The sequence below is a fragment of the Empidonax traillii genome, unplaced genomic scaffold, assembly GCF_003031625.1.
Source record: "Empidonax traillii isolate 1590-97213 ecotype Southwest subspecies unplaced genomic scaffold, ASM303162v1 scaffold286:size1162393, whole genome shotgun sequence".
Classification (NCBI taxonomy): Eukaryota; Metazoa; Chordata; class Aves; order Passeriformes; family Tyrannidae; genus Empidonax; species Empidonax traillii.
In genome coordinates, this window is record NW_020955479.1 from 668,436 (window position 1) to 680,621 (window position 12,186).

Sequence of the window (12,186 nt, forward strand, 5' to 3'; positions counted from 1 at the left end):
ATTTAGTGATGTTTGTTCCCTCACACTGCGTGCAGACCTTGCAGATCAAAATAGCCAGTCATCTAAAAAAAATTCCTCATCCTTTGTTCTTCAAAGAAACCAAATAATCTCAATCCTTTGAGAGAACTCAAAGGGTGAAGGCAAAGCATCAGGACTGATGAGAACAATAGCGGTGTATCCCCCCGACGGACGAGCATCTCCAGTGCTCTGTGGTTATTAAAAAAAAAAAAAAAAAAAAAAAAAAAAAAAAAAAAAAAAAAAAAAAAAAAAAAAAAAAAAAAAAAAGAAGGAAGGATTCCTTGTAGTGAAAATTCTTGGGTCAATTACTTGTTGCCACAGGGAGATTTCCTAGGAATTTTATTGTTATTATCACCATTCGATGATTATCTGTAGCAAAACAAAGGTGAATTTTGATGCGAGGAGATGCGATGTTTGGTAAATCTCAAACAACAGAAAGTAGAAGGGGGTGGAGTGCTGGGAGATCAAAGTCCCCTTGATTCCTGTAATGTTTTGGAGCCAATGCTGGACATTTACTGATGCTTTCAGGGGCCTGAAGTTCTTTTTTTTTTTTTTTTTCGTCACTTTGGAAAGGTTAAAGAGTGGTAAAATAGCAACTGGCCATATAACCACAACATTTCTGCAGCGAGCAGGGTCTCCCTGCCCATCCCTCACTGCTTGTGTCAGGGAAGGAAAACCCTTCAGTCCAGGACGTGGCAGTGGCAAAGGCTGGTTTGCCTTTTCTTTGGGACCAAAGAGAAAAGGAAATATCAGAAAGGGAAGAGGCCAAAGCATTTCCCCCACACTGGACTGGTGTCTTCCTTTGACAAAAGCAGGTGAGCATTAATTATCTTTTTAAGAATGAAAAATTAATGTAAAATACCGTATTTTTCACCCTCAGACACGAATTGTTGTGCATTTTCCAATCAGCTACAGCAGAAATGCTCTGATTCACACCTGGAACTTTGACAGACAGCAAAGCTTTGATTCGAAGCCCTTCCTCAGGCTCTGACAACCCCACTAAAGGATTTGCAGGTCCCAACTCCACTGGGGTAAGGGACAACCAGACACAGCCTCCACCTGCACAACCCCTTTGCTGGGGAGCTGGTGGCTTCACACGGGGATGGGATGGACAGTTTGTGTTTCCCCCGCCCTATTTTCCACATGGCAGGACACTGGGATTTTGCCCTGCTCTGAATCACATCCCAGGGGAGCCCGAGGTGCCTGCAGTTGCTCAGAGAAGCAAAGGTACCTGCCATGGCAAGTCTGGCAGAAGCAGGGCCAGAAGAAAGGATGGCTCCCATTGAACTGGTTGCCTGAAGAGAATTAATCCACTAAACATATGTTCTGGAAATGATACATTTGGATATGAGGGCTGATAGGAAAATGCCACCTGGGTATCAAGTGGGAAGCTGAAATATGCCTATCAAGCCAGTACTCTTTGATCACCAGCAGTGACTCATCATTTACACATCACAGCAGGATGCTCAACTCCACAAGGCACAGTCAGCCCAAAAGGAACACGGATCAGCTGAGTATTTATGTCTTAAAAATGTGCAGCCATTGAATAAATAACAAAAAACAACCTAGTCAGCCTCCCAAGGGCAGCATCACCCTAAGCTCAGACAATTTACACGTGTTTGACACAACTATGAGCCCCACTGCTCACCAGAGTCGAGGTGTTCCCATGAACACCACGGCAGGGACCAGGCTCTCCCTGCACTCCCAGGGCTGGGAGCAGGGAGCAGCCCAGCCACAAACCACACAGCCACTCTGCAGAAAACCCTCCCCCAGCCCGTGCACGGAGCTCACCTTCACAGCCTGGGGGTGGCTCAGCCCGACATCAGACACTCCCTGGTCTCCTCATCCTTCGGCTTCGCGGGTGTTCATCAGAGCAGCGACAGCACAGGACCCTCTGCCACGTTGGCACAGCTGAGCAGCCACGTGGAAGGCCACGTCAACAGTGTTCTCAGCCCCCTCCACGTCCCAGGGAAGGAGCAGGGCACTCCTGCAGCCACTCTTAAAGGCAGCATCCCTGGGGAAGGCTGGGCATGTTCTCAAGGCAAAACAAGAGGCACCTGTGCTGAGCTGCCCTCCCCTCCCCTCTCCTAATGTGCCCACCTGGGCTCCCTTCCCAGCTCCTCTCTGAGGAGAAGGTCATCCCTCCCCCACCATCCCCCTCCCACTGCACCAGGCAGGGATCAGCCCCCAGCACCTGTTTGTGACGTAGAGACATAGAATGTACATGGAGTCATGGAATGGTTTGGGTTGGAAGGGACATTAAAGCCCATCCAGTGCCATCCCCTGCCATGGACAGGAACACTTTCCACTAGCCCAGGTTGTTCCAATACCTGGCCTTGGACACTTCCAGGGATGGGGCAGCCACAGCTTCTCTGGGCAACCTGTGCCAGGGCCTCCCCACCCTCACAGGGGAGAGTTTGTCCTAATCTGTGGTCTAACCCTTCCCTCTGTCAATGGGGAGCCATTCTCCCTTGTCCTGTCACTCCATGCCCTTTTCACAAGTCCCTCTCCATCCCTCTTGTAGCCCCTTTAGGTGCTGGGAATATCCAGGACAAAACCCTGGGCTCACGTGGCTCTCCTCTCAAGTCCAGCGTTCAGCTGAGCTTTGCCCAAAGACTTTGGCTCAAGTTTTCAAAGCCCTGGAGCAAACCTGGTCCCAGTTTTGAGCTGATCTGAACTCACTTTAAGCTGATTTATAGTTCAGCATTAAAAAATAACAACAAAACCAAATGTTTCCTGAAATGGCCACTTTGACCATAATTTATGTGGGGCCAGATGGAACTTAGTGTTTTTAATTAAACTTCATCTGGATTTTGTAATTTCAGTTGTGTTCTTTTTCAGAGCAAAACATGGAAGAAGGAGTGGAAAGCAGCAATTAATTCACATAAAATGTAATGGGGGGGGTAGTTACATAAATGTCTTGCAGCAGAGCAGTGTCCTTCCAGGTACATCCAGCTGCAAATGGAACACAACAGTGGAAGTGCTGCTTTGAGCTTGCCCCTGTACTGCTTGCCCAGGATTTGTTTCCCAAAGCCACACCTGATTCTGCAGTCCTTTTGCATCAAGTGTGCCATGCATAATACTGCATCCAAGCCATTTGGACACTGCCTTGTAGCTCTTTTCCTTGAGATGCTGGTATTTTAATAGCCAGGATTAACTCACAGCAAAAGCTGAACCTTTGACATTTCATCCTAGCAAGTAACTCACAAATTGATGCTAATATTTGGCTGTGCTCAGCAGAGACCCAGTCAACACTTTACAAAAATTTGCTCCTCCCTGAGGTTCCAAGGCTGGGTATTTTGTTGATTTTTTTTTTTTTTTTTTTACAAGGGGAAGAATATCTGGAACCTTTTAATGGATTAAAAATAAGTTGCAGTTGATCATTTGTTTGCGAGACAGAAAAGGCTTCAAAGATCCACAAGCGGATTAAGCGGGAGCGGTGGGATGATTCACAGGCTGATACGGGCCACCAGGCAGGAAGCGTCTCAAATGACTTGCTCCTTTGTGCCAGCATCAAAGCACCCCTAAATGACTGGCAGACCCCTCCTGGCCACCCTCCTGGGGGTCCAGGGTGGCAGCAGTGACGCAGTGACACGAGGTGTTCGAGGTTTTGGGGAGGAAGAGGGGACTCTGCCTCCTCGCTCACCCCGCTGCGTTGTGTCTGCGGTTTATGGCAGAAGCTCGTGCCAAAGCGTGTGTTTTATAGCCATAACCTTCTCTTCGTGTTGTTTTTTCCTGCCCTGCTTTTCTTTCTTTGTCTTCCCATCCCTCCTTTATCTTTTTGTTGTTGTTTTTTGGCTGGGCAGGAGGAAGCCGGGTGTGTGTGTCAAAGTCTGCAGCTTGAGCAATGGTCCCCTCTTTGTTCCTGCCTTATAACCAGGGCTCCTGTGCCAAGAAATGCCATCCCAGAGGGAGCAGGGTGCCTGGTGCTGATGCAGGGGCAGCTGAGGGTCACCTTGTGGGAGATGGATTTATGGCCCACTGAAGACAATGGGAAGAACACCCCTGACAGAACTGGGTTGTGGGTGAAGCTTGGGCTGATTGATTCAGGAAACACTGAGTAAAGGGTTGGAGAAGACAATTATGAGTTGTAAAATTGCTGCTGGCAGTCCTGGACCCACAATTGCTCTCTTTTAATGTCTTTCTACCTTTATTCTGAAGGTTCTGGGGGTAAAAGGGAGATTTCTGCAACCTCAGTCCTGCAAAGCTGGGCAGGGATGAGCAATGACGAGGTGTGGGATAATTCCTAATTGCAGCTGCCCAAGAGCAATGACAGCCAAGGGAGCTGTGGATCAGGGAGAGGGTCCTGAGCTGGCCAAGGGACACCTTCTGCCCCTGAGGTGCAAGGATTTGACATTTCACAAACTCAAGGAGGTCAAACTTCCCATCACTGGAAGTTTTCCAAACACATCCTATCCCTGGAAATGTTCAAGGCCAGGTTGGATGGGGCCCTGAGCAGCCTGGTCTAGTAGAGGGTGTCCCTGCCCATGGCAGGACGGTGGAATGAGATGATCTTGGAGGTCCCTTCCAACCCAAATCATTGTTTGAACTTTTGCTCAAAGGCTGCCAAGAGAAAGTTGGACCCTAGGGCAGAAGGCAGAGAGCTCGCTGGATTCCAGAGGCCAAGGATTAAGCCCACTGATCTTTGCAGAAAGGCTGCAGGAGATGGAGGCTGTCCACGTTAATTCAAGGCAGATACACAAGCATGGACCATGTGGCAGCAAAACTTCCAGATTTCACAGCAAAGGATTGGTGGTTTAATGGAGTGTACTGTGGAATTAGCTGGGAAAACTCTGCATAAAGGGAGGAGAAATATTGCATATACAGCATGTGAGATCATTATATTACAGAGACTTTCAGCACCATCTCATAAGGAACACTGAAAAAGACCTTATAAGAGACTAAAAAAATCCCTCACCTCTTAACATCCTGCACTTTTAACCAAAGGCTTGACTTGCACAGAGAGCAATGCTTTTCATATTTAAATCCCATCAGCACGATGATGGCAGGCCAGGAGGAAATATATCCAGGCTTTGGAGCCCAGCTATGAAGAGGGAACATATGAAAATGGGGTCAGCTGGGAAAAGAAGCTGACAGAAACCCCAGTGTGGCCACCAGCTGGGTGTCTGGCTGTGAAAGGCAGCAAGTCACTCTGTTCCACCAAGTCACCTTCATCCTCAGGTGGGTCTGGTGCTCCAGACGCTCTGTGGAAGAGCAGGAGCTGCTCTCTCATCACCAGGGCAGAGACCCCTGTGCTTTGAGATGGTTTGGAGCAGAACTGAGTGGAGCTGTACAGGTGGTGGGAGGTCCATCACTGTTCTCTCCAAAGCCATTCTGTCCCAGGCAGAGCACACAAATTGGGGGCTGTGGTCCCCTGTGCTGCTCTGGCTCCCAGTGCCTCTCCCTCCTGCAGTCCTGGTGATGGTGCCCAGGCAAACCCAGAACAAGAGCCAGCAGGTCCCTCTGCCAAGCATTCCAGCCCTTGGATCCATGCTCACAATGCTCTCTCCTGTCTTTTGGCACTCCAGTAGTCTGGCAGCTTCCAGCTACTGGAGCTGGTGCTGCTTTTATTTGCTGCCAGAGAAAACTCTCAGCCCACAGCTCTGACCAGCCATTGGGTTTGCAGCTTCCCAGCTCTCAGAGGTCTTTCAAAGTAGCTCTTTCTTTTGAGTTTGGCGAAACCACTGGCTTTGGTGAGATCTGCTGCTTCTCTTTGGATCTGGGGTGTTTCCTCACACGAGCACAACTCCCTCCACTCATGCAGATGGTGCTCTGAGTCACCCATTACACCCAGGCAGTTGGAAAGGGGCTGTCCTGCCCCCCAGCCCTGCACCTGGGCTCTCCTCTGCACCTTTTTCCTGGGCATCACAGCAAGGAGAACGCCCAGAGTGAAGGTGAACACGTATTTGGTCACATATTGCACATCCTGCTCAGCTCTGCACACACAGACTGGCAGACACCTCCCTCACCCACCCAGGGTGCTGCCAACCCGCAGTCAGGGGTCAGGCAGGGAACCTGTCTCTACTATCTCCCAAAATTTACCTTTCCTAACAAGGCTAAAAAGATGGTGTCTTAATGAGATGGGAAAAGTACATCAAGCTCATTAACTAATTACGAGGGAAAGTCCCTGCAGCAGATGCCTGCATTGCCTGAAGTACTGCTTACTCTTAACTGCTAACTCTGAAAAGGATTCTGCTTTTAAAGCATTATTTTGTTCCAACAGCACAACAGAGTCATTTATTTTTTATCATGCCTCTCCAAGCTCACCCCTTGCAGCTTTTACAAAGCTGGTGTGTGAGAGGCAGGGGCTGGGGGCACGGGCAGACATCCCTACAGCTTGCTGGGACCATTCCCCACTGGCACCAGCTGCCCTTTGAGGGACCATCCAGTGCCCAACACACTTTCACTGGCTTCAACTGGTGCCTCTACAGCTCTGTCAGGACCAAAATACCAAATGACCTGAGGGATGAGGGCTGGAGTATGAACTTATCAAACTGCCGAGAATAAACTCCTTATGGTCGGCAGGAGACTGTCCTCCTTTCCAGTGGGAGCTGATAAAGGAGGAGAAGGAGATGAATCTTGTGGCTACTCCTCATTGCACCAGATAAAAACTTAAACTAGAAATTCCATTTATATCCCTGAGCACCTATCATTGCTTCTGAACCAGGCACAGCTGTCATGTTGGGGCTGGACTATTCAAAGGTTGGATATTGGGAAGAAATTCTTCCCTGTGAGGGTGGGCAGGCCCTGGCACAGGTTACCCAGAGAAGCTTTGGCTGCCCCATCCCTGGAAGTGTCCAAGGCCAGGTTGGACAGAACTTGGAGCAACCTGGGCTGGTGGAAGGTGTCCCTGCCCATGGCAGGGGGTGGAATGAGATGATCTTTAAGGCCCCCAAAACATTCACCCCAAAAACATTTCCTCCCCATTAACTCCTAATGAGAACTGAAGAAGTTTCAGAGAACTGCAAAAACAAAAGGACCCAAATTTTGCAAGAGCCTATCCCAACCCAAACTTCCCAAAGCCCGATGGACCTGGAATTCTCCCTGAGGAGCAGCAGCTCGAGCTCACCACCACCCCCTGACAAGCAGGCAGTGCTCTCTGTGACCACCCCTGCACAGGAGAGCTCTTCAGGTGCCTGTCCCCTGCACTACAGGCAGCAAACCCTAAACATTTTCTAATTGTGTTGTAATCTCAGCTCTCACATGACCTCAGCGACAGAAAATGGCCAAACTCAGGGGGAAGCTGTTTGCACACACCTATCATTAGCTCTTTTCCTCCCACCCCCCCACAACCCACTTCAAACAAACAAACAAACGACTGGAAAAAAAAAAACCCCACAGCCCGCGAGGGTGTTGCTGCTGTTTTCCTTTCCCTAGAAAGCCCGAGGAATTGCATGGTCAGGGAACTTCAGCTGTCCGGGGAGAAGTGAAACCCACACCGGCGGGAACAATCCGCGCCTCTGCTTTCGGGAGCGTTATCAATAAGGGGAGTCATAAATCGCCCGCGGAACAGGAACCCGGAGACCAAAGCCGTGTAACTCAAACAGGCTCAAAGCAAAAGAGTCCCTTTAGTGTGAGGGTGGTCTGTGTAAAGTTAGGAGACACCTGCTAGCAAGTCCTGAGACACAAGCATCTGTGTAAACTTGCCCCCTCCCTGCGCCCGCAGCCCTTATAAGGTGTTGAATGAAGCAGTTTCATGAAAAAGGCTCTGTTTGGGGCAGTTCTAAGGCTCCCATGTACCTAAGCAAAACAGAGCCGGTGCTGTGCAGCCCTGGGATGGATTACCAGGGACCACAGGGAGGCCTATTAATTATGGTGACACGCTGATCTGCTCGCTGAGGGGTGGCTTGGGTTGGGTGTCCGGGCGATAACAGCCCTCTCTGTGCGAGGGTTTGCGGGGAGCACAGTAAAATCCAGAGGGTCTGAGGAAACCAGAGCTTGGGGGGGGGACCCAAAGCTGAACGAGCATGTCCAGAGGGCTGAGAGTTTGGGGGGGGGGTCAGACCCACGCCCCCTGTGAGTGGCACCCCCAGTCCCACTGCAGCACCGTGGTGAGGGAGGGGGTTGGCAGCACAGATTTTGGCCATCCCACTGTGGTCCTTCACCCCCTTGGATCAGCAGCCAGCAGGATTTGAGCACTGACTTATTTTTAATTGGAAAGCAAATGCCAAACAGTGAAACCTCTGCACACAAGGCCATCACACCTTCTTATGAATTAAACAGTGGAAACGCTTCAGCGCTGGCAAGGCTGAAATCTGGAAATACCAATATTTCACCAAAGAGGTTTTTAACATGCAGAAGTGTCACATGTATTGCTCTGAAGTTTCTAGCTGTGGGTGAAATCTTCTCATCATCAACTCTCAATATAATATGTGCTTATCTTAAAGGACATTTACTTTCCTGTGCTTACAGCCTGTATTTGAATTGTCAAATGACACTTTGCTGAAATTATTAAAACCTGGAGGTCACAGAGAACCCGACTTGAAAGCGGGAACACACATCCTTTGGTCTGAGCAAAAGTGCATATTTGGAATTTTAAATGCAAATTTTTTTTTTTTTTTTTTTTTTTTTTTTTTTTTTTTTTTTTTTTTTTTTTTTTTTTTTTTTTTTTTTTTTTTTTTTTTTTTTTTTTTTTTTTTTTTTTTTTTTTTTTTTTTTTTTTTTTAAGAATCGCTTTTCCAGCAGCCAAGTACAGATGGAGCATTTGAAAGAAGGTTCTGCTTTAATTTTTCGACAAGGGCTGTGAAGAGACACCGCTCTGCTGCGAGAGGGAAGGGCTGGGGCAAAGCCCCAACTGCAGTGGGGAGCCTGGAGGGGTGAGCAGGGGTCTCACCCTCACACAGCTCTCTCTGCTGATGTTTCTGGTGGCTGTTTTACAGCAGGGGAGACCTCAGGTGAGCTGGCAGCCTGGTCCTTCAGGGAGGGAGGCCAGACAGGGAGGGCTGTGCAGGGCACTGGGTGCTGTCCCCCACCAGCCTCCGACCTCTGGCTCTTGTCCCAAGCCCCAGTGGACAGCCAGGCTCTGGCAGATGATGTATCCAGGCTCCAGCTGCTGGGATACTCAGCGTGGCTCAGGCTGAGGAAAGGCAGGAGGTATCTGGCTTATATACCCTGACTACAGGAATGTTTTCCTTCTGAGGGATAAGGCTTATCTGTTCCCCTCGCTCACACTTCCTTTTAGGGTGTTCAGCGGACAGGTGGGAAGGAGAGAGTAAAGATGTTCAACACCTCTCTCAAGAAAACCCTCCATGTGCCCTCTCATCATCTGTGTGCAACAATTCCATAACCACGCAGAGCCACTGGCCCTTTCAAACCTCCAGGAGCTACAGAATCACAGAACAGGCTGAGCTGGAAAGGACCCAGGGGGATCATCAAATCCAGCTCCTGACCCTGCACAGGACCAACCCCAGGAGTCACACCACGTACCTGAGAGCATCATCCAAACAGCAGGGCTGCTGCCCTCCCTCCCTGCCCGTCCTCTCCCTCGTCACCTCGTTCTGATGAAGGTGTTCAGTATTTTAGCTCTATGAAGCTAAATACAAAGCACTTGAGGCAAAGGGTGGAGATTCATCTGCCTCTGCCCTGAGGTGAGTGACTTCTGCACTCTCACCTACAGGTGCCAAAGCAGTGCTGCAGCCTGAACTCCAGCACCCGAAGGGGAGCACCAGCAATGCAGAGGTCACTCTGAAGAGTAGCAGAGCAGAACTGGGAAGAAATTTCCTACAAAAAAGGGCCCTTCCCTTTTTTCCCCTTCTACCACAAGTAGAGATGAGGTCTGAGGTGTGCAGACTCCGGCCCTACCTCACTCAAGCGCTGACAGAGGGCAGTGACACCACCATCACTGCACTTACCAGGGCACCTGCAAACATGCTCCAGTCTCTGGCCCAGGGTTTTCACCTCTGCCCAGGTATTCCACCTCCACAACCTGAACTCTTTCACATAGATGTGCTTACAGTCACCTCTTCATTCTGCTGTAAATCCAGAACCTTCTTCACTAACATAACATAACCTGACTCAACTACTCAGGCTCCATCCTGGTTCCTGCCCAGAGAGTGGGACGCTGCCTGCCAGCTCCTCACCCTCCTCTCCACCAGCAGAGCCTGCTCCTCAGCCCTGTTTCCATCCCTCCTGGAGAGCTCCTTGGTGCTGATCTGAAGTTTGGATGCAGTGTTGTTTTTATATATAAATGACATTATGACAAATGATGAAGGATTAAATTACACTTCAATCAAATCATGCCAAACCAGTAGGGATCGAGGTCCCAGTGGAAAGTATACATGGNGGGGATTTGGCCTAAAATGAAACATTTTCCTTTTAAGTTGAACATTTGAAAATGGCTGGGAGGAAAGAGCTGAAACACTGTAATGGCTGATACTGAAGAACAGTCTGGGACTTTTGCTTTTCGAGAACAGAAGGCAGGGAGAGAGCTGTGGTGTGAAAAAGGCAACGCTGTGTGCCTTGAAGGGGAAGGTGTTTGCAGCAGCCCATCTCCTGCAGACACTGAAAGCCCCCTGCAAGGCACTAACCCAATTAGCTTTGCGAAGAGCTGTGCTCTGCAAAGGCAAAGGCACTGACAGTGGGTTTGGTAAAGGCTAAAGACAAGCTTCACTCTGCCTTGCACTCCATCAGAGCCGCTTTATTATCTTTGTGTTACCAGATCTTGCAAGGGTTGGCTCCAGAGCCTTCAGCACTGCAGCTCTGTCCAGCCAGAAACCTCTCTCCACTGTTGTGAATGAATTCTGCAGAAGCAGCCATTCCATGGATGAGTTTGGCTGTAGAGAGACAGACAGACAGACAGGCACTGTGCTCTAGGATTTGCAGGTTGTTATAAATATTACCCACCTCCTTCTGATTTCTGAGTGTAAATCCTGGGTATTGTGTCCAACAGATCCCGTCAGTGGTCAGGCTTTGGAATAAAGTGGTGGAGTCACTGTCTCTGTGAGTGTTCAAGAGGTGTGGCACTTGGGGACATGGTTTAGGGGTGATTATGGCGGTGCTGGGTGATGGTTGGACTCAGTGATCTGGAAAGTCTCTTCCAGCCTTGATGATTCAGTGATTCTGTGATCAATGAAAGCCCAAACAAGCCAAGCAGAAGACAACAGATTCTCCTTTGGCCTCTGAAAGGTTGGTTCAGCTGCGACACGCTCCAGGTTGGCATCAGTTTGATGAGCTCAGACCAACACACAGCCTTCCTGGCAGATGAGAACATTTCAGTGAACACTTCTGAAAGCTTTGGCTCTGTGACTGCATGCGAACCATGTGATGTCTGAAAAGGTGGAAGACCTTTACCCACCTCCTCATCTGATTATTGCTGTCCTCAAGCAAAGGTCACCCATGAACCTGAAGAAGGAATGATGGACAATCATTACATTGTATAGTTTACATGATTCTGGTCATAAAATGTGTGTCCACCTTGTGGGTACCTGCTAGAAGAACCTCTTCCGTTTCAGAAATGAAAACCCTAATCTTGCCAAAATTAAAGGCAAAAAGAGCCCTCCACTGGGTCTAAAATGCCACTCTCGTGGCATGGCAATGCCACTTCCACTGAGAGAAGAAGGAAGCCCTCAAAAGCACACACATGGACACATGTCCACACGTGCTCAGGCACATGCTGCAGCCTGTACCTCGACAGGATAAAATCAGAAGATCATCCCTTTCCCAAAGTCTTTTTGCTATGAATTTTTTCCCTGTGGTAACAGGTTTTTCAAAGTATTTTAAAGAATAACTTCAGCAATAATTCCCAGGAAACCATTTGTTACCTATGGTTAATGTCCAATCTGCTCACGTCGCAGCTCAACTTTCTGACACAGAAATCAAGGAGAACACTTGCAGAAATCAAGACCCAAATTGGTTCAGCCTCTGAGGATAATAACGACTTAGAAATATGTATAAATTTAAGTGGTTTTGAATAAGAACAGTGTTTCAAAAAGCACTCGAATTGTTACTTTGAAATAAGCCATTATTTTCTGCTTTTTTAAAATTCCAGTCTTTAATAGGGGATGAGACCCAGACTGTCAAGAACCAAGGAGAGTTTTTGATGCAAATGAAAAGCAGCATTTAAGAAGTGCAAGTGTCCCATAATAGAGCCCAGAGCAAATTGCCAGCTCCCAGATCTGCCTGGAGCATCCAGGGCTCCATCCAGCCCAGGAAATTGGAGCAGGGGGGTTT